The sequence below is a fragment of the Oncorhynchus mykiss genome, chromosome 26 (assembly GCF_013265735.2).
Source record: "Oncorhynchus mykiss isolate Arlee chromosome 26, USDA_OmykA_1.1, whole genome shotgun sequence".
Taxonomy (NCBI): Eukaryota; Metazoa; Chordata; class Actinopteri; order Salmoniformes; family Salmonidae; genus Oncorhynchus; species Oncorhynchus mykiss.
Genome location: NC_048590.1, coordinates 47,306,892 through 47,329,706, shown reverse-complemented (window position 1 = coordinate 47,329,706; position 22,815 = coordinate 47,306,892). Strand labels below are relative to the sequence as shown.

The 22,815-nt window shown below is 42.4% G+C and overlaps 1 protein-coding gene across 13 annotated transcripts in view; it reads left to right on the top strand.

Moving 5' to 3' along the window:
- The window catches only part of LOC110506951 (unconventional myosin-IXAa), a 196,555-nt gene that overhangs the window by 4,016 nt on the left and 169,724 nt on the right, over positions 1 to 22,815 (top strand). Inside the window, exon 1 of one of the 13 annotated variants that reach the window (XM_036963814.1) lies at positions 17,486 to 17,577. The exons of the other annotated variants lie outside the window; for them this stretch is intronic. The gene's annotated coding sequence lies outside the window, so the exon portion shown is untranslated. Of the gene's footprint in view, positions 1 to 17,485; positions 17,578 to 22,815 lie in introns of those variants that run through there. 13 annotated transcript variants of the gene reach the window in all.

The window sequence follows — 22,815 nt, the reverse complement described above, 5'->3', positions numbered from 1 at the left end:
CCGTTTCACATCCGTTACATCAGCACCACCGCTAACTAAGCTAGCCGTTTCACATCCGTTACATCAGCACCACCGCTAACTAAGCTAGCCGTTTCACATCCGTTACATCAGCACCACCGCTAACTAAGCTAGCCGTTTCACATCCGTTACATCAGCACCACCGCTAACTAAGCTAGCCGTTTCACATCCGTTACATCAGCACCACCGCTAACTAAGCTAGCCGTTTCACATCCGTTACATCAGCACCACCGCTAACTAAGCTAGCCGTTTCACATCCGTTACATCAGCACCACCGCTAACTAAGCTAGCCGTTTCACATCCGTTACATAGGGCCCTGTGAGTGTGCATAGAGACAGTGCAAAGATTTAAATAAAAGGTCAATTAAAGGTTAACTCAGTCTGTGTAGCTATTTATCAGTCATATTGCTTGGGGATAGAAGCTGTTCAAGAGCCTGATGGTGTCAGACTTGATGCACCGGTACCTCTTGCTGTGCGGCACCAGAGAAAATAGTCTATGGCTTGAGTGGTTGGAGTCGTTGATGATTTTCCAGGCGTTCTTTTCACACCACCAGCTGTAGAGGTCCTGGATGGCAGGGAGCTCATCCCCAGTGATATACTGGGCTGTCCGCACAACCCTCTGTAGCGCCATGCAATCGAGGGTGGTGCTATTGCCATAACAGGCAGTGATGAAGCCAGAGAATTTTAGGGCCCATGCAAAACTTTTTCAACCTCGTGAGGGGGAAGAGGCACTGTGGCGCCTTCTTCACGGCTGCGTGTGTGTGTTTGGACTATTTGAAGTATTTAGTGATTTGGACACAGAGGAACTTGAAGCGGTCTACCTGCTGCCCCACCGTTTCCTGTCGTCCACGATCAGCTCCTTGTTCTCGCCGATGTTGAGGGAGAGGTTGTTGCTCCAGCACCACACTGCCAGGTTACTGACCTCCCTGTAGGCTGACTCATCATCGCCGGTGATCAGGCCTACCACCACCGTGTCATCAGCAATCTTGAAAATTATGTTGGAGTTGTGCATGGCCACACAGTTGTGGGTGAACAGGGAGTACAGGAGGGGACTAAGCACACACCCCTGTGGGGCCCCTGTGTTAAGGGTCAGCGTGGCTGAGGTGATGTACCCGGGGTCGTACTATCAGGAAGCCCAGGATCCAGTTGCAGAAGGAGGGGTTCATACCCAAAGTCATACGCTTGGTTACGAGCTTGGAGGAGACAATGGTGTTGAACGCTGAGCTGTAGTCAATGAACATCATTCTCACATAGGTATTCCGCTTATCAAGAGTGATCGAAAACAAGGAATTGTTTTTATTTTCCTAACATTACCGGCTGTGTTTTCTGTTTTCACCAAATTTAGTTTAAATGCAGGTCAGGCCTATGATTTGGCTACTAGCCTACTTGGTCACTAGACTACTTGTTACTTGGTCACTAGACTACTTGGTCACTAGACTACTTGTTACTTGGTCACTAGACTACTAGTTACTTGGTCACTAAGTACTAACTTGGAAAGTATTCCTTTAACTACTCCTTTAACTTTCCACTAACTTGGAAAGTTCTCCTTTAAAGTACTTGTTACTTGGTCACTAGCCTACTTGTTACTAGCCTTGGTCACTAGCCTACTCATTATTTGGTTATTAGTGTCCCTTTAAAAGTACGGAGTTCGCTCCTACAGTAGTTCTCCTCTAAAAAGGAGTGTCTCTTGTGGAGAGAGGACGGGGCCAAATCTTTGTTTAATTCATCTCTATTGAGAAACCCCTGTTGACATTTTAGTTAATATGCTAGAACAATCACAGGAAACTTAAAGGGCATGTAGCGAAAGTTGCTTCTGGAAGAAATCCCTTGAGTTAATTTTACCTACTGCTTCATCACTCTTAGCAAATGAGGTCTAAGGTATTTCATAATTTAAGCAATAGATTTTATTTAGCTTAAATGGTTACGTCAACTAAATTATTAGGCCAAGATGGAATTACCATTTAACCTCACTTCTTGGACATAACAGAGCCTTAGTAATGCAGTTTTAGAAACTGTTCTTTGTCCTGTAAGCCTTACATGGCAATGCAGGAATTTTGATAGCGCAAACTGCACAGGGCTGCAGGCCAGAAGGTTGTGGGTTCACAGACCACCATGGACAAGAGTAGGAGTGGAAAGTTCTCCTTTATAGTAAAAGCATTGCATGAATCTATCATCATATTTACAGACCCAAGAAAATATTGCCTTTTATAAACATTTCATTAAACTCTACATAATTTTAAACATTAGCAGAATATATTTTTTAATACCACACAAATTACCAAAATTATAGGATAAGAATGGACACCGAAGGGCCTCCCGATTGGCATAGTCGTCTAAGCCACTGCATCGCACTAGAGATCCTGGTTCGAGTCCAGGCCCTGTCGTAGCCGGCCGCGGCTGGGAGACCGATGAGGCGGCGCACAATTGGCCTAGTGTCCTCCGGGTTAGGGGAGGGTTTGGCCGGCGGGGATGTTCTTGTCCCATCGCACACTAGTGACTCCTGTGGTGGGCGCAATGCACGCTGACACGGTCGCCAGGTGTACGGTGTTTCCTCTGACACGTTGGTGCGGTTGGCTTACGGGTTAAGCGGACATTGTGTCAAGAAGCAGTGCGGTTGGGTTGTGTTTCGGAGGACGCACGGCTCTCGATCTTCGCCTCTCCCGAGTCCGTACGGGAGTTGCAGCGATGGGACAAGACTAACTACCTAATTGGATATCACAAAATTGGGGAGAAAAAGGGGTAAAATAATAAAAAATAAAATAAAATGGACACCGAGATATGTGTTCGTTCATCTTATCATATTTCTCCAAAAATGTTACATTTAACTTCTGGCTATTCTTCTTCCGTGGCTTATCCCAATGAGAGAAGGTCAAGTGTTTCGCTAAAAGCTGTCTGAGGTTAAACATCTTCTATTGTACAGAAAGTGAATAGCTTAATCAAATGGTAGTGAAATAATTAGATTACTTCCCAAGCAAAGTGTATTTTTTGTCTCCTCTGCTGTAGAAGGTTGTAGCTCAGCCTCTGAATGTCAAATAAATGAAACCATGATGTCCCCATATGTGTCGGGGTCACGTCATTCCTAGGCTTCTACATCTGCATGGCTTGCTGTTTGAGGTTTTAGGCTGGGTTTCTGTACAGCACTTTGTGATATATTTATAAAGTAAGAAGGGCTTCGTTCCACTTCATGATTGTGTCCCACTTGTTGTTGATTCTTCACAAAAAAATACAGTTTTATATCTTTATGTTTGAAGCCTGAAATGTGGCAAAAGGTCGCAAAGTTCAAGGGGGCCGAATACTTTCGCAAGGCACTGTAGATAAATACATTTGATTGATATTTTACATCTACAGCTGTTATAGATCACTTTATATAATCAGATCTGTTTCATTTTCTTTCAAATAAGCTTTATCTGGCCATTTTCACTCCATTATGGAACTTTAAGGGTTTATGACATAGTCCCTCTAGTAGTAATTGAATTCATTGGTTGCATGTTGCGTGACAATATGTTTTGGAATGTTTGTTTTAGGACTGATGCCCAACTGAGCGTTCTGCTCAATACATCCTTATTGGGTGCTGATGAATATTTGTTCTAAAGTGCATTACTGTGGCTTGAAAACACAATGACATTTCTTAAGAAGGCAAATCATTATTAGGAAAAGCTTTTTATTATTTTGATGTCACCAGATTGACTTTAGATGCAGTATTACTTTAACTAGGTAGCTAAGATTGAGGGGAGACCTCCAGATTTTAGCTAGCTAACGTTAGCATTGCCAGCTATTTTTGATGAACTTTGCAAGCTAATGTCATTGCCATCTGTCTAAAGTAAATTTGACAACATGATGTTGATGATGGTAAAGTTGTTTCCTACTATTTTATGAAATAAGCCCAAATCCTAAAAACATTATACCAACCTATAGAGTTTACAATTGCATTGATGAACATCCCCCCCCCCCCCCCCCCCCCGCCCTCCCTTACTATATAATTGGCAAAGGTCCCGTAGTCGGCGTAGTAATAAACCCCAACCTAGCAACCCATGTGACCTCAAACTGTTCACACCCCTCTTGTTGGCAAAGAGAGAAGTTTGCACTTTTCAAAGCTTATTTCCTGCAATTCTACACATTTTGCAATGTCTTATGTGTGTTCATATTATACAAGGGGTTCGACTGAGTTAAAACATTTACCTTTTTGTATTTGGTTATATTTTTTTTATTAGTCGGGACCCTTGTTCTGTATTGACCCCGTTCTGGGTCCAGATTTGGACCGTGGTCTGCCTATTGCGTATGTGGGCCTGAGATATTAACCTTCATCTGCCAGCAATAGGCTACTGGCTAATGTTACAAAATAAAAAGATGAACATTTCCTACAGCTGGATCTTGTTTTCTTGAATATAAGGATGCCTTTTGGGGGCGGGTGTGTAAACAACAAGCACTCTGATATTCTATCACAATAGATGGGTTATTTAGAACTTTCTCAACATGGTCTTCTTGTCAGTTTATTCTGGCTGTAGGAGTAAAAACTAGGCCTGTTTTATGCTAACTTTCCAGTCAGACCTTGTCTGGTGTTCCACGGTCTTTTTCCACCTCATTCCTTTGTTCACTCACTGCGCGCCCATTTAGCACGGAAAATGCTTCCCCTGGTCATGTCACACAACTCCAGGCGAGCTGTGAAAGTTACAGGCACGGAGGCTAACATTCGCTCCAAGTGTTTCTGGAGGTGGGGCCAATGTAAATCTGGGAAAATGGACTCCCAATAGGATCACTGGACTGCTGTGACCATCTTATTCAAGGCAGCACGCTGTTGTTCAGAGAAAAAAAAACACCTGAGCTGTCACTATTTTGGATGATAAGTCCCTTTTTGAAGACGAATTAGATCCCTTCCTGAAACAAGTTCCTGGCTAATTGGTCAAGATGCTAGTTGAATTAATCAATGTGAAACTGGCTGAGCTTCGATTCAGTATAATAGTGACTTATGGACAGATTTTTACACTAAATCTATACTTTGCTTTGGGGGGAAAAAACACATTTGTGTAAAATTACAAAGGTAATGTTTGATGTGGCCTCTGTAAGACCTAGGACTGCCACAAGAATTGTGAAGCTCAAAAGTTCTCAAGTTTCTTTCCATACGTTCATCTCAAACAAAGCATGGATCAATGTGGCCACTGTTTCAGATTTCTGCGTCCCTCCTTCCACTGCTGCTCTGACTGCACCATTCGTCTCATATTTCAAAGAGCGTCGTCTGGCTGCAGACTGACAGCGATCAGTCAGGCCCGTCGTCATGTTGAAGAGTCTCTGAGAGCCCTCTGAACACTGACCTATAGTTAGAGGTCATGTTGTATCTGATGCGCTAAGCAGATGTGCTTAACATTCAGCCCTGCAGTTAATGTCATAGCCTGCCCATTGTACTGTATATGATGAATATTGCATTAGTGCCATCATGGCTGCCAATGAATAAGCTATACCGTTTTGTTATACATGGGAAACCAATGGCGTAATTAAATTGTTGCTAGCAGCACAGTTAGTCACCAAAACTCTGGATAACATGAAAACAACCTAACCAGGTCGAGTAAAATGGTCAGTGTTCTCTCATTTGTGTCTGGAAGTAGCTAGCAAGTTAGCCAGTTAGCTTGGGTGCTTGACTGCCGCTCTGATCAACCCCACTCTTCCACTAGTGTCTATTGTGCGCTCTGTACGATCGAAGAGCAAAACGCTCTGAATTGACAAACTCCCAGGGCGCAAGCTGGCACTACAGATTGAATTTACACACCCAAAGTTGAATGATTTCATATGTATATAATGTATTCTATTCTACTGTATTTTAGTCAATGCCACTCCGACATTGCGCTTCCTAATATTTATATATTTTTTAATTCCATTAATTTTAGATTTATGTGTATTGTTGTGAATTGTTAGATACTACTGCACTGTTGGCGCTAGGAACACAAGCATTTTGCTACACCAGCAATAACATCTGCTAAATATGTGTATGTGACCAATACCATTTGATGCCTAGCTAGTAATTTATGCTAACAGGCTAGCAAGAGGTTGCATAGCAACAGCATCAACTTCCTGTAGACAGGCGAAGCGCTAGTATGCTCAACTGAAAGGATACCGTTCGTTTACAGACTTATATATTCATTAAGTATGTAGTATACAGTATGTTAGTATGGGTATTCGAACACAGCTATGGATTCTGTTATGGAGTGTGTGTACTATAAGACTGCCAACGACTCCAGTTGATTTGAATTGAACCGGATACGTTTATGATGGAACTCAGGATTACCTTGCACAGCATGACCTCATATGGCTGGGTTGTATCTTTGAGCATCTTTCAGTCTAAACCTTTTTTTTATTATACTAAAAGTTGTACGCCCTCCAGTGTGGATTAAGGGAGGGACTTTTCTTACGTTCACAAACGGGAAAAACGGTTATTTTGTTTTTTCTCCTCACTAAATTAAAATAACACTGCTGCTGGCTCTTCGCTAATGATGCGAGTGTGTGTTCAGTCGTCGGTCTATTGCCTGTAAAATATCCTAACCTATTAATTGATGATAGGCCCTGCTTTACTGAAGTTGCAAGCCAAGAAATTGCGAAATACAGCATTCCATTGCAAGATACAGCTTTTGATTGCTGATAGATAGGCCTAGTGCCTTCTGACTCCTGTCTGCCTGGTGGCCAACGTGCCTGGTCATGGGATACAAGGGATACATCTTTTGTCAAATCTAATGGGAGCAGAAGTCCTCAGCAGACAGCTGTGAAACAGGACATGAGTTCTGTCTTAAAAAGTATATATTTGTCTTAAAAAGTATATATATTTTTTCATTTCAGCTAACCCCCCCTAACCTTTATCAAATGATCCGAACCTGCTACGTTAATTCTCCTAACCTGCTGTATGCGTTTTCCTAAACCTACGAAAAGTAACATTTGACCAAAGTGTATGCCTTCTAGACAAAACCGACCGGCCTGTAATGTGCTCCTCTCCTCTCTTTGTCCCTCGCTAGCTCTATATGAAAGATGCGAGTGTTCTTGGAAGTATTGGAAACTAAATCAGTCCACTCCTTTCCAAAATCTTAAGAGTTGCTTCCTAGCAAAAGATGTCTTCTTTCTACTAAATGTCTTGATTTAAATCACAGTATTTAACAAACAGGCAGGCTGCGCGCAGGTAGTATGAGATTATTTGATTGACAGTTCTGGTTGCCTAGTGATGGACGGTAGTCACGCCCCAGAAGCTGCATTCCTTTACAAACAAGTAAAATACCCGTTCAGTGGCGCTTGGAAACTATCTCCAGAGAAGGTTTTGTGTCCGCATTTAAAAAGCCTTAGTGTACCTTTACAGACAGACAAACAAACATGCCGTAGCTGGGTGCTTTCAAGGGGTATATGACTGGTACAGAACTTCATTGCTTGGCTCTTGCGGTCATATAATACGACCATTATTTCTTATTGTTTTTAATGGAAAACTGATTTAAAAAAGGCTGTATTTAAACATTTACTTTAGATGTGTGTAGCCTTTCTTTTTTACGTTAACAAAAATCATACAATTCCACGTCAATTCACAATGCAGAATAATGGTCGTATTATATGACCGCAAGAGCCAGGCAAAGAAGTTCTCTACCACAGTCATATACCCATTGGAAGCACCCAGCTACGGCTGTTTATTTGTCTGTAAAGGTACACTGTCTTTTTAAAACGTTAAGCAAAATTGTCCTTTTGTAATTTGTCCATAGTATGGGATACAGTTATGAATCAAGACATCACAAGTGACAACTGCAGTGTGGTTATGTAATTAATGTCTCACAAAGGAATCATCCCGCAGATAATTCGATCAACATCAACACAGTTAATTGACTGTGATGGTTAATTTGATTCAGATCTTCATACCCTGCAGGTCTAAAGACTGTTTGTGTTCAGTTGGTTGCATGGCCGCATCATTCCAACGACTGACGGAGGCATCGAGCAGGAAACGGACCATTTATCAGTTCAGATCTGTTGGCACTGAATATTCAAGGCAGGTTGTATCTCTGGCATTGTAATGGGAGCAGAAGTCCTCAGCAGACAGCTGTGAAACAGGACATGAGTTCTGGTGTTTGCTCAGTCATTGTCTCTCGAACTTGCATTGTTCATATCTTGCATTACTCATCTCATATGTGTATATATAGTATTCTATACTATTCTACTGTATCTTAGTCCGTTACGCTCTGACATCGCTCGTCCGTATGTATATAGTCTTAATTCATTCCTACTTAGATTTGTGTGTATTGGGTATATGTTGTGTCATTTTATATATTACTGCATTGTCTGAGCTTGAAGCACAAGCATTTAGCTACAGCCGCTGATCACGTGTGTGAGATCAATCATTTTATTTGAATGTGTGCGCTTGCGTGTTAGTGAGAACGGTTGATGCGATTTAAAAACTTTTATTTTTATTTTTTTGATAATCCGATTTAATATAATAGTTTGATTAAAACATTTACAGTGGCTTGCTAAAGTATTAACCCCCCTTGGATGTTTTCCTATTTTGTTGCCTTACAACCTGGAATTGAAATGGATTTTTTGGGGGGGGTTTGTATCATTTGATTCATACAATATGCCTACCACTTTGAAGATGCAAAATATTTTTTCTTGTGAAACAAACAAGAAATGAGACTAAAAAACAGAACTTTAGCGTGTATAACTATTAATCCCCCCAAAGTCAATACTTTGTAGAGCCACCTTTTGCAGCAATTACAGCTGCAAGTCTCTTGGGGTATGTCTCTATAAGCTTGGCACATCTAGTCACTGGGATTTTTGCCCAATCTTCAAGGCAAAACTGCTCCAGCTCCTTCAAGTTGGATGGGTTCTCCTGGTGTACAGCAACCTTTAAGTCATACCACAGATTCTCAATTGGATTGAGGTTTGGGCTTTGACGAGGCAATTCCAATACATTTAAATGTTTCCCCTTAAACCACTCAAGTGTTGCTTTAGCAGTAGGCTTAGGGTCATTGTCCTGCTGGAAGGTGAACCTCTGTCCCAGTCTCAAATCTCTTGAAGACTGAAACAGGTTTTCCTCAAGAATTTCCCTGTATTTAGCGCCATCCATCATTCCTTCAATTCTGAACAGTTTCCCAGTCCCTGCCGATGGAAAAACATACCCACAGCATGATGCTGCCACCACCATGCTTCACTGTGGGGATGTTGTTCTCTGGGTTATGAGGTGTTGGGTTTGCGCAAGACATAGCGTTTTCCTTGATGGCCAAAAAGCTCAATTTTAGTCTCATCTAACCAGAGTACCTTCTTCCATATGTTTGGGGAGTCTCCCATATGCCTTTTGGCGAACACCAAATGTGTTTGCTTATTTTTTTTCTTTAAGCAATGGCTTTTTTTCTGGACACTTTTCTGTAAAGCCCAGCTCTGTGGCATGTACAGCTTAAAGTGGTCGTATGGACAGATACTCCAATCTCTACTGTGGAGCTTTGCAGCTCCTTCAGGGTTATCTTTGGTCTCTTTGTTGCTTCTGATTAATGCCCTCCATGCCTGGTCTGTGAGTTTTGGTGGGCGTCCCTCTCTTGGCAGGTTTGTTGTGATGCCATATTCTTTCCATTTTTTAATAATGGATTTAATGGTGCTCTGTGGGATGTTCAAAGTTTCTGATATTTTTTTGTAACCCAACCCTGATCTGTACTTCTCCACAACTTTGTCCCTGACCTGTTTGGAGAGCTCCTTGGTCTTCATGGTGCCGCTTGCTTGGTGGTGCCCCTTGTTTAGTGGTGTTGCAGACACTGGGGCCTTTCAGAACAGGTGTATATATACTGAGATCATGTGACACTTGCACACAGGTGAACTTTATTTAACTAATTTTGTGACCTCATGAAGGTAATTGGTTGCACCATATCTTAATTAGGGGCTTGATAGCAAAGGGGGTGAATATATATGCACGCACCACTTTTCCAATTGTTTTATTTTATTCCCTTCACCAATTTGGATTATTTTGTGTATGTCCATTACATGAAATCCAAATAAAACAACATTTTTAAATTACAGGTTGTAATGGAACAAAATAGGAAAAATGCCAAGGGGGGTGAATACTTTTGCAAGGCGATGTACATGCTTTTAAGAAGAACGGTTTCCCTAATAATAATAATCCTGTTTCCATGGAGCCATCTGAAATCAGGCTACCTGATGGCACTCTGATAAATGCAGAAAACCACCCATCAAAATAAATGTTCTACCACAGCGACTGTTCTTTTTGGGAAGCATATTTGTTTGAGTTCGGACATATAATGTTTGTATGTGAACTATTTCTAAGATGCATTTCTCAGAAAACCAGGTGTTTTTAATCGCAGAGTAAGGTGTTTACATGACTATTGCATAATCTGTCTACTGCCATAATCAGTTAAATAGCAAATTATTACTGTATTTACCAGCCATAGTGTCTGGAAGAGTCCACCCGCTGGTGCCCAGCTCCTCCTCTTCTTGCCTTGAAGCTGCCTTGCCCCCAGGCCAGGACCTGCTGAGCTGAACCAGGCCTTGGCCTAATGGCTACCATTCTTATAGGGTAATGGAGTGTGTGTAATCCAGGTCACTGATACCTCCTACAGTAACCTCCCTGTGTCGTCTTCTTCACCCTCCTCTCCACTCCCTCTCAGCTGCTTTTTCTCCCTCTGACCAACCCCAGCTGCTTGCTTTCAACACCGGCGGAGTGGATGCTCTGACATCGCCCCACTCACTCCTCTAGAGTCGAGTGGTTCCCAACTTTCCCAGTAGAGGCTGTTTGCATCAGGATTGGGGTCAATTCCATTTAAATTCAAGAAGTACACTGAAGTTCTCTTTAGAGTACATTTTCCTCATTGAAGAGAAATGGAATAGGTTTTACTTTCTGAATTGAAATGGAATTGACCCCGACCCTGCTTGGCATCATACAGTCCTTTGCCATGCAACTCACCACCAGACAGATTTGTGCTTGAGGTGATAGCTTTCTAGTGGTTAGACTTGGCAAACTTCTAAAGAGGTGTACAAGCCAGCTACACATGAGCTCAAGGGTGTTCTTTATTCAGTTGCTGTGGGCTTCCTGCCACACACACACTGAACTTCTTTCCAGTGTGAATTGATGAGTGCCTTTACCAGGAAATGTTTTTAAACAAATCTGTGTGATGACTATATATTCCATGCCAGCTAGTTCCCCCATGTCTTAATTTTTTATAAAACGTGTTGGCAAAGAAATCCACAACTGTCTGGAGATTAGAGAATGGCCAATTTGTTTTATTTTTATGCTTTAAAAAATATCTGGCAGTTACAGTGCACTTCATACCTTCATCATCATATTAGTTACATTGACATCTTTGAATTAGACCTTTTCCATGTACGAAACCCATTTTTCCCAGTATTCTTGACCTCTCTCCTGTTGAGTTCTTAAAGGTCATACGCTCCATGTGGTGTATTTCTTTTACAATGTCTATCCATTGTGTCACTGTGGGAGGGTCTTTTTGTAGCCATTTCCTAGTGATAGCCTTTTTACTGGCTGCCAGTAGGACCTTCAAGAGGTACGTTTCTCTATTGTGTAAGTTATCAGGTATTTCACCCATGAACAATTAAATGAATGTTTGTTCTATGTCAAATCCCATTATTTTTCCAATGTTAGATCTTATTTCTCCCCAGTAATTTTCGATTGCGGGGCAAGTCCAAAAGATATGAGAGTGGTCCGCCCTCAATAGACCGCATTCTCTCCAACAAGGGTGTAGTGAGCCAGTCTGTTTTGATTTCAGTTTAGGTGTTATGACGAAACGTATAACATTCTTCCAACAGAATTCTCTCCATGACCTTGAGTTGGTGGAGCTTTGTTGAGTCTCTAATATGTTCAACCATGTTTCATCAGTTATTTCAATGTTAAGTTCCTCCTCCCATTTCTTTTTAATATAGTTTGTAGAATGTTTCTTTGAGGATTGAATACCCAAGTAGAGATTTGAAATAGTTTTTTTGTTACTCCCCAAGTTGTATGCGTTAGTGAATACTTGGATTCATTTTAGAGGTGCTCGAGGGTCAGTCACTTTTATCTCCCTTAAGAAATAGTGTCGAACTTGTAGGTAGCTGTAAAAATCTTGTTTATCCAGGCCATGTTTTTTTTTTACTCAGGTCCTGGAAGTTATCTAGGTTCCCATTCCTTATAATTGTACTGAATGATGTGATGCCTTTCTGTGTCCATTGTTTAAACCTTCTGTCCTGAGTTGCAGGGATGAAGCTGGGGTCATATGCGGGCCAACTCAGCAGTTTGATCTCTCTGTCTAAATAAGTTTGCTTAACTACCCTAAACCATGTCTTCATAGAGAAATTAATCCACTGATTTTGTCTATTGTACATTTCTTTTACCATGTCCTTATTTCCCAAAACTGACTGTATGGGTATCTCTGTCAAAGTAGTCTCGATGTCTTTCCATTTGGATTCATATTCTGAATTGCACCAACACACCAGAGGTCTCAATTGGGCTGACACATAATCATCTTTTAGGTTTGGTAAGGCCATACCCCCACAGTTTTTTGGTAACTGTAATGTTGTAAATCTAGTTCTTGGTCTCTTACTGTTCCAGATAAACCTTGATATCCATTTATCCCATTCCCTAAACTGTTTAGGCGGGATTTCTATGGGCAGTGATTAGAACAAATACAGTAACCTTGGCAGGATGTTCATTTTGATTGTTTCAGTTCTACTACTAAGATCTAAGGGAAGTGAATCCACCTGTCTAGGTCATCAGATATTTTCTTGTTAATGTGATCGTAATTCATGCAATAAAGTTTGGGTATATCTTTTGGTACATTTACTCCCAGATATTTGATGGATGAGGAGGTCCAGGTGAAGTTTTTTATTTTTTATTTCACCTTTATTTAACCAGGTAGGCTAGTTGAGAACAAGTTCTCATTTGCAACTGCGACCTGGCCAAGATAAGGCATAGCAGTGTGAACAGACAACACAGAGTTACACATGGAGTAAACAATTAACAAGTCAATAACACAGTAGAAAAAAGGGGAGTCTATATACATTGTGTGCAAAAGGCATGAGAAGGTAGGCGAATAATTACAATTATGCAGATTAACACTGGCACTGCTAACATTAACACTGCCCCTCGCTCTAATTTTATCGTTCGTGTCAAATGTCCATTTATCTTTATTCTAGCTGTCAGGCATGAATACAGTGTTTTGATGTACTGTGTCACTTCTTTGTTGAAACCAAATCTTTCCATAACTTGGAATAGGTAATCCCATCCCACTGAATCAAATGCTTTTTCTGCATCTAGGCTGATTAATATTGCACTTGTCTTATTCTGAGTAATGTGGTCCATGACATGTAGTGTTCTCCTTATATTGTCCTGTGTCTGCCTATTTTGTATGAAACCAGTTTGATCTCCATCAATCAATTCTGGGATTATGTTCTCCATTCTTTTGGCTATTATTGATGCATATAGTTTATAATCTGTGTTAAGAATTGCGATAGGTTTATATGAACTGCATTCTTTCTTATCTTTACCCTCTTTTGGAATTACTGATATGATGGCCTCTCTCCATGACGGTGGGAGACCCCCCTCCCTCCAGTCCAGTTAAAACAGGCCTTAAGTAGAGGTGTTAGTTGTTCTCTGAAGGTCTTGAACCATTCTGGAGGGAAGCCATCAGTGCCTGGAAACTTATTGACTTTTTGTTGAGATATTGCTTTATTAATTTCTTCGGTGGATATTTCTAAAGTTAGTCTATCATTTTGTTCTGTCCCAATTGAGGGGAGATCAAGTGAGTTCAAAAAGTACTCTATTGTCTGTGCATCTGCCTTTTCTGGTTGCTTGTACAGATTTGTGTAATATGATTCAAATGCATTCTGTATTTCATCTAATTTGCATGTGATCTTTTTTGTTTTGGGGTCTTTTATTTTGAAAATGGTTTTCTGTGCTTGTTGTTTCCAGAGTCTCCATGCTAGTAATTTGTTTGCCTTTGAGCCTGCTTCATAATATTGTTGTTTCAGGAACCTAAGCTTTTTCTCTACTTCTTCTATATAAATCTGGTCAATTTCCTGTTTTACCTTTTTTTGAATCTCTCGTAATATAAGAGGGTTTTTGTATTGACTATGAGATCGTTCTAAGTTTCTTAGGGTTTCCTGTAATTTCAGCAGCTTCTGTGCTTTAATCTTTTTCTTGAGAGATGATGTGGCTATGATCTTCCCTCTAATAACCTCCTTAGCTGCATCCCACAATATAGCAGGAGATACTTCCCCATTATCATTATTCTCCAGATAGATGTTCAATTCTGTCTTTATTGATTCCTTGAATGCTGGATCATTCAGCATGCTTGTATTAAGTCTCCATATAGTATTTCTTGGTTTGCTATCAAGGTGTAGAGTAAGGTAAACTCCATTATGATCTGATAAGTCGCTCTGCCCGATCCTACAATCCTCAAGCCTGTGTCGCTCTGCCCGATCCTACAATCCTCAAGCCTGTGTCTATCTGCACGGTACATAAAAAAGTAGTCTAACCTGGAGTATTCAGTGTGGCGGGCTGAGTAAAAGGTATATTCCTTATCGGTCTTGTGGGTGTCACGCCATACATCGAGCAGTCCTAGATCCTGCAGTATCCTATTGATCTTTTTGGCAACTAGGCTCATTTTCCTATTTTGGTTTGTGCTGTCCAATTTTGAGTTTAGAATTGTGTTGAAGTCCCCTCCACAGGTAAGAGTGCCAGTGGTTTCTGTGGCAACTAAATCAAACACCTTCCCGTAGAAGACCGTGTCACTCCCTGGGGGTGCGTATATCCAGTTTACATTTAACAAGTATAAATCTACCCTCGTCTTTTATTTCTGACAAACTCAAACTTAACTGAATTTGGGATCAACATTGCAACTCCCCTTCTACCATTTTGTAAGAAGAAAAAAAAGTGTTCCTACATCCCATTTTCTTGAGTTTCTCGTGTTCAGGTGTGGATAAGTGAGTTTCCTGCCAGAATAGTATGTCACTTCTCTCCTCATCTTTGCTATTACCTTACTTCTCTTGATGGCACTCCCCAGCCCGTTTACATTGAGACTTATGACCTTAAATTCCCGATGATGCATCGATATAAACAAAAAAACCTGTGCACCATATCTGCCTGCTTATCATGACCCTAAAAATGAATGAAAAATCAAGAGCGATAATAAAGTAAACCAAAGTAGGAAAATATTTTGGTATTTGGACTCCCATGTCAGAGGACAGTCTCTTGCCTCTGGGGTTTGAGGGGATGATCCTGTCCGCAGGATGGGCCCCTCGCTCAGATATGAAAATGCGTGACGTAGTCACAAACAAGACCTGGTGGGACCGAAAATAATAAGTGCTCCTATTTCATCGCTTATACACATCGGTTAATTACAAGTGAGAACTATATCGGTCATGCTTGCATATCATGAATCCTCCCCTTGATATGCCCTTCTGTCGCCCCGTTGTCAATGTGTCATTAATCCTTAGCTAATATATATGTTTTTAACGTGACGCTACTTAGTGTGTTCGTAAAGAACACATGCTTTTGGCTACTCAGCCTTGTTCAGCATTGGGGGAAAATAGGGGATATATTTTACCTGTTGCAATGTCAACCATAACAACTCAACGTCTTAACAGCTCGCGGTAACTATTAATTCTGTTAAATCCGATTCAGTGACTTCCATCTTCCCGTTGGAAATGCCTGAGTCTCTCTCGGATGTGAACGTCCTCTCGCCGAGATGGTTTCCCTCTTTCTCCATGACCCTGCTTGTCAACAATGATCCATGGGAGAGCCTGCTCGAGTCTTTCCGCTGGTGATGTTGCCTTTCTCCTGGCGGTATACTCCACTGGGAAGCCCCTTGACTTGAGGTCCTCAGCCACCTCGTCTGCATGCTCGTATGTAACCGGGCCATTTTCCAGAAATACCTGCATTTTTTGCCGGGTATGGTGTTTGGAAGCGAATACCCTTCTCTCTAAGTGCTTTATTAATGGCCGTGTATTCTTTCCTTTTCAGTATCTCTCCCGCGTAGTCATGATCAAAGAACACTCGTTGGCCTTGGATGTTAACAGGCTTTTTCCAGGTTGCATGTAAGACTTTTCTCTTTGACTGAGACTTTTAGGAACCGTACTACTATGGATCTTGGTGGGGTGCCGCTGGGGGGTTTTGAGGCCAGAGCTCGGTGTACTCTCTCGATTCCCAGGTCCGTGTCGTCTTCAAGTATGCCCTTGAATAGACCCTCCACGAAGTTGGGCAGAGTCTTTTTCTGCGCCCTCTACTACGTTATAAAGTCTGTTTCGATGTGAGAAACCTTCGAGTTCTGTCACTTTTGCCTGTAGTGCGTGTTGGCTTTTCAGTGACTGTTCAAGTATTTCCTTGACTGCTGAGTTCCATGTGTCCGTTTCCCCAATGCGATGTTCTGCGTCCCCCATTATTGTAGATATGCTGAAGTTCTAATTTGTTTTCTTCCAGTTTCTGGTTAATGTCTTCCTTGAACTCATTTCGTTATTTTCTTACATCTTCTCGAAGTTCCTCTCGTAAGCCTGTGAGCATTTACTCTGAGCATTATAATAACTTACGCAAAATGGAAAAGGGGAGATAGGAAAAGGTTGCGGAGCTTCAACAGCCCGTAACAAGACAGCAGAAGATATAATCGTAGATGAACCCGAAATAGCTAATGCTAGCTCAAATAAGATAGCAGCAGCAAAATAACCATTTCAGCTATTTCGGGTTCATCTACGATTTATATCTTCTGCTGTCTTGTTACGGGCTGTTGTAGCTCCGCAACCTTTTCCTATCTCCCCTTTTCCATTTTGCGTAAGGGGGGGAAATACCCAGCCGATGTGCAGTACGAAAAACTAGGCCGCCATTTCCTAAGTTGCGTCACCGGCCCGAGAATGGCCAATTTTGACAGATTTCTCTTTCCTGAGAAAGGAACATCCTACTCCTCCCCTATACTAATGTTAAAGTATGTTAATACCCCAGTGTAGCAGATTCATGCTGTTAATGATTAAGTTCCATTTGTAACACAGATGTTGTTCTTGCCAAGTCTTCATCCAGATGATACTGATATCTCTGACACCATGGCTGCGTTTACACAGGCATCCCAATTCTGTATTTGTTTCACTAGTTGGTCTTTTGACCAGTCAGATCAGCTCTGAAAAATATCTGATGTGAAAAGATCTGATGTGATTGGTCAAAATATCAGAATTGGACTGCCTGTGTAAACGCAGCCCATTTGGATCAGGCAACCTCATACTTATTTGGTTGTATGGTATGATTGGCATCCTTTTAATGGTTTACTGTTGGAATGCCCTCTATCATCACCTCTTACTGTGTCTAGTTCTGAATGATTTCACATGGACACTTTATAACTAACTATAGAACTCTCACCTTTCAGCTGTGACAGAGAGACGGACAGAGAGGGGGAGACGGACAGAGAGGGGGAGACGGACAGAGAGGGGGAGACGGACAGAGAGGGGGAGACGGACAGAGAGGGGGAGACGGACAGAGAGGGGGAGATGGACAGAGAGGGGGACTGAGTGGGAGACTGATGGTGTGGGAGAGAGCAACTGCACGACAGTGAGAACCAGCGAGAGAGGTTTGGAAAGGGTAAGAATTCTGGTATGTGTTGTATTCTTCTGGGTTAGGGTTAGAGAGAGGAGAGGTTTGGAAAGGGCCAGATCTGTGTGTTATTCTCCCAGGTTCCTGACAGGTGTCTGTAACCCTATCTACGTCCTTCGCCGGTGCTCTGTCTGCAGCCAGTCAGAGGAGCGTGGGAATGGTGAGAGTCCTCCAGAAAAAGCTCACATGCTGTCTGACCCACGGACCTGTTTGGCAGTCTGTCCATCCGTACTGTTTTCTAGGTAGTGTCTGTTGACAGGAAGCTCTGGCAGTCTCCTCACAGTTGGCTGTCTGCTGTGAGAATCCCTCTCCGGTTGGGATGCCCTGTTTGATCATGTTCCTGTCTGTTGTAGTTCAGAGACACACATCAATGTTTTATTTCCTCTTTTGTCATAGTATTTTGTGTAATCTTCTCTTTTTTGACTTAAAGGGCAGGGAATTTAAGAGCCCCTGTTGGCTACCATTTTGTAGCTAGATGTTAAACGTTGACATACGGCATCAATTTGACCCCCAAAGAGTTAAAGTTCCTCAAACTGGGAACATTGTAGCATCAAACAAGACACTTAAAAGTTCATAAGGAGGTTCATGCGTTGCTATCAGTAGAAAGTGGAAAGGGAGCTGTAACAATGTCACGGTGTTGTTGCTGTGGAGAAGCCCCCTGAAACATGCTTCCTGCTTCGCCCATGCCGGGGTCATTGTCCTGGGAGTGGATGAAGGAAGTAGGCCTCGCCATTGCGACCACGCAGGGGTGGTCCTGTTTACTCTCCCTGTCTCCAGTGCTCTTTTCCATGCAAACCCCTTCAGTGGTATTAATAGCAGTTCCTTTCAGGAACCCGCCTTTGAGTTCACTGGCATGACAGTCTATTGGATTGTTTGGCCCAGAGTGACTAGTATTTTCTGAAAGGCCCATGAACCATCCCCTTACTGTATGTAGAGAGGGGACAGCATTGCCCATTGAAGGCTGGCCATGTTGATAGAAATGAAAGTCCTGCGACCTACCTCAAGAGTTACAAAGATTTGCTCATTAGAGAACGCTATTATGGTGGCCATCTTTGATTTAGGTTAAGCTGCCTTATTCTTCAAAGTTGGAGTCTTTGTTGACCAGTGGACTACTAGGTTACATTGACATTTTAACTGCTGAAATGAAATGGTGTCCTTTCATTATAAAGTCAACATTAAGAAATCAATGAACATGGCTATACACATGGCTACGGGTGTAGTAATTCTTGGCTAAGTAGTGACATGCTCTCCCTGCTACAGACTCTGTTTGTCCTGGCTTGTCACTGGCCAGGCCCGGATGTCTCTCTTCAAGAGTTGCGAGTTTTACAAGGCTATAAAAAAGCTATTTAGGCTTGACATTTCTTTCCACCTTTTACATTTAACGATAGGCTGTTTATTTCTATACATATTTTATTGTAATCTCATAATTCTGTTTTTTTCTTTGAATGTGGCATTAGAGCAATTTTGAACAGGATCAGCACAGTCTAGCATCCGATCATTCCTAGTACATCTTCCCCCTTTGTCTAGCGAGCGAGCGCTCCTTGTTCTGTGACCACACACTGTGCTAACTGGACTCTGTACTAATAATAGAACCAGCATGGCCAATCTCGGCTCTTATTTTAGCAGTGACACATGGCACTGTCACCCTGACCAACCAAACAAGATCCTCCGGGCCTCCTCAGCGAGACAACTTCATATTTGTGTACGAGTGCAAATTCACAGTTGTGCCACCACCACACACCTGTCGGCGCTTAGCGTAAGGCAAGCATGTTCCTATTGTAGCAGGCATGTGGAGGGAGTTAGCATGGCAGTTGTATTTAATTTAGAATACCCATTATTATCTCTGTGCTGTGTCGTGCACACAGACCCAGGGAACCTTTTGGTCAGCTGTAATTACAGTGAGAACGGTGAAGTTTGGAAGGGATGTGTCAGTTGGGTTAGCCACATGCTAGCATGCTACCCTGCTAGGTTAACAGGTTAGCGTTATTGCACTTTGTGTAAGCCCAAACTCTGCTTGACTTTATTTCTCAATATCTATACCTAGGCCTGTCTCTTTTAGACATTGTGATTGAATTACTAAGGTATTTGTGATATCTTATCTATGAAGTTGTAAACAGGGCACCAATATTTATTGCGGAAGGAACTTCAATTAGGCATAGGTGAAGGTGTGACATACAGGCACCAATCTCATCTCATCCTGTTTCCCCTTCATCAAAGAGTTAACCTCTTGGCCAAGTCGGGGAGGCTGAAGGATCTCTGCTCCCACTCAGAGGAGGAGCCGGTGACGGCGCGGCCCTTTAAGTGACTTGGCACAATGGCAGTGTTTCTGTTGGCTTTGAAGGCGTGGGGCAGCCATGTTTCCTCTCCTCTCGCTGACCCTGGCCCGCTGACTCAGGTGTCTCCTTCCAGCTCACAGTTCATACGCTGTACACAAATAGTTTATGACAAGCCATGTGTTAAGGTCCTGGCAGTGAATCAGAGAGACTGCATCAAAGTAGAGCTACTATAACTGTTTCATCTCTCTTTGGCTCTTCTCACATCATTCCTGGCTGTCGTTTGATCAAGAGCTTTTGATAGTGTGTTTATATCAGAGCATCAGTTGACGTCTGAACAAAGTTCTGAGAGGCCATGGTTGTGTTGTTTTCTCTGTGGCCGTAACATGTTTATTCACTGTAGATTACTGACACTTTCCTTACATCGTCAAAGTCTGGAGAACCTGCCTTTTCAACCCAAAAGTTGAATACAACCTGAACCTTTCCAGCCCAGCATGACAGTGTGCCTGAATTATGGATCATTTCTTTGTTTTCCACTGGATATCTGTTTATTCACTTTGATTGAATAAGGCCCTTACTGGAAGAGGCAATATCCTGCTAGCCCACCAAGTATGCTACATTTTCAACCTTTAACATTGTAAAATTGATTTTCTGGCAGCAAACAATGACATAAACATCTTAAAACAAGGTCATGGAACAAAAAACATTTAGGTACGAGCAAAAATGACTTGATGTCTTTGCGTGTTTATCTCTTCCCGTATTTAATTGGTTAGCTGTGAGTTTCACCTCGGAGAGCTGTGTTTTTAGAGCCCGGTATTGGATTTACTAAGGGTGTTTTAGAAGAGTTGCCAGCGCACCACATCAGAAGTGTACTACTAGCAGGACGCCTGTTCTCCCCTTGAGACCCTCTCTTAACTCAAATCTGCTTGGATTCACTAACGAGCTACTAGCAGTTGTCTGTTCACGTAGTTGACTTTGATCTTGTACATCTTGTAGGTCAAACACTTTACAGCTTAAACTTGACGATTTCAACTTCAATTGCAGTAATGGTTCTGGCAATGCGTTTAGACTGTTACAAACATTGAAAGACTTGTGTTCGTGTGACATTGATTGAAGTATGGAGCACAAGGTTGAGTGAAAATGGCCACATATAAAGGGTTGGCTTACATTTAGCTAGGGAGCAATAGACGGAGCTAGGCAGAGACCGTGTTTGAATTAGACGTGGTGTGGAGATTCAGGAGCCTCATGTCTTGGTTGTGGGGATATTATCCCACAAAAGCACCCACTACTGGTCTCACTGTGCCCACCACCACAGAGGACTATTTGCTCTGCAAACAAAGCATCTACCTGATCTGCTAGCCAAAAGGAACACCTATGTGAGAATGCTATTCATTGACTACAGTTCAGCGTTGAACACCATAGTACCCTCAAAGCTCATCACTAAGCTAAGGATCCTGGGACTAAGCACCTACCTCTGCAACTGGATCCTGGACTTCCTGACGGGCCGCCTCCAGGTGGTGAGGGTAGGTAGCAACACATCTGCCACGCTGATCCTCAACACTGGAGCCCGTCAGGGGTGCGTGCTCAGTCCCCTCCTGTACTCCCTGTTCACCCATGACTGCGTGGCCAGGTACGACTCCAACACCATCATTAAGTTTGCAGACGACACAACAGTGGTAGGCCTAATCACGACAACGACGAGACAGCCTATAGGGAGGAGGTCAGAGACCTGGCCGGGTGGTGCTAGAATAACAACCTTATCCCTCAACGTAACCAAGACTAAGGAGATGATTGTGGACTACAGGAAAAGGAGGACCGAGCACGCCCCCATTATCATCGACAGGGCTGTAGTGGAGCAGGTTAAGAGCTTCAAGTTCCTTGGTGTCCACATCACCAACCAACTAGAATGGTCGTAAAGAGGGCACGACAAAGCCTATTCCCTCTCAAGAAACTAAAAACATTTGGGAATGGTCCTCAGATCCTCAAAAGGTTCTACAGCTGCCTGGTATGGCAATTGCTCGGCCTCCAACCGCAAGGCACTACGGAGGGTAGTGCGTACGGCCCAGTACATCACTGGGGCTAACCTGCCTGCCATCCAGGACCTCTATACCAGGAGGTGTCAAGAGGAAGGCCCTGTCAAAGACCCACCCACCCCAGTCATAGATTGTTCTCTATGCTACCGCATGGCAAGCGGTACCGGAGTGCCAAGTCTAGGACCAAAAGGCTTCTCAACAGCTTTTACCCCCACGTCATAAGACTCCTGAACAGGTAACCAAATCAAATGGCTACCCTGTGTGTGTCCCAACCCCTCTTTTATGCTGCTGCTGCTACTCTGTTTATCATATATGCATAGTCAATATAGATTAATGTACATACTACCTAAATTAGCCCGACTAACCGGTGCCCCCGCACATTGGCTACCTGGACTATCTGCATTGTTTCCCACCACCCACCAACCCCTCTTTTACACGACTTTGTTTATCATATATGCACTTTAACCATACCTACATGTACAGTTGAAGTCGGAAGTTTCCATACACTTAGGTTGGAATCATTAAAACTTCACAAATGTCTTGTTCACAAAATATAGTTTTGGCAAGTCGGTTACGACATCTACTTTGTGGATGACACAAGTAATTTTTCCAGCAATTGTTTACAGACAGATATTTCACTTATAATTCACTGTATCACAATTCCAGTGGGTCAGACATTTACATACGCAAAATTGACTGTGCCTTTAAACAGCTTGGAAAATTCCAGAAAATGATGTCATGGCTTTAGAAGCTTCTGATAGGCTAATTGACATTGTTTGAGTTAATTGGAGGTGTATCTGTGGATGTATTTCAAGGCCTACCTTCAAACTCAGTGCCTCTTTGCTTGACATCATGGGAAAATCAAAAGAAATCAGCCAAGACCTCAGAAAATAATTGTAGACCTCCACAAGTCTGGTTCA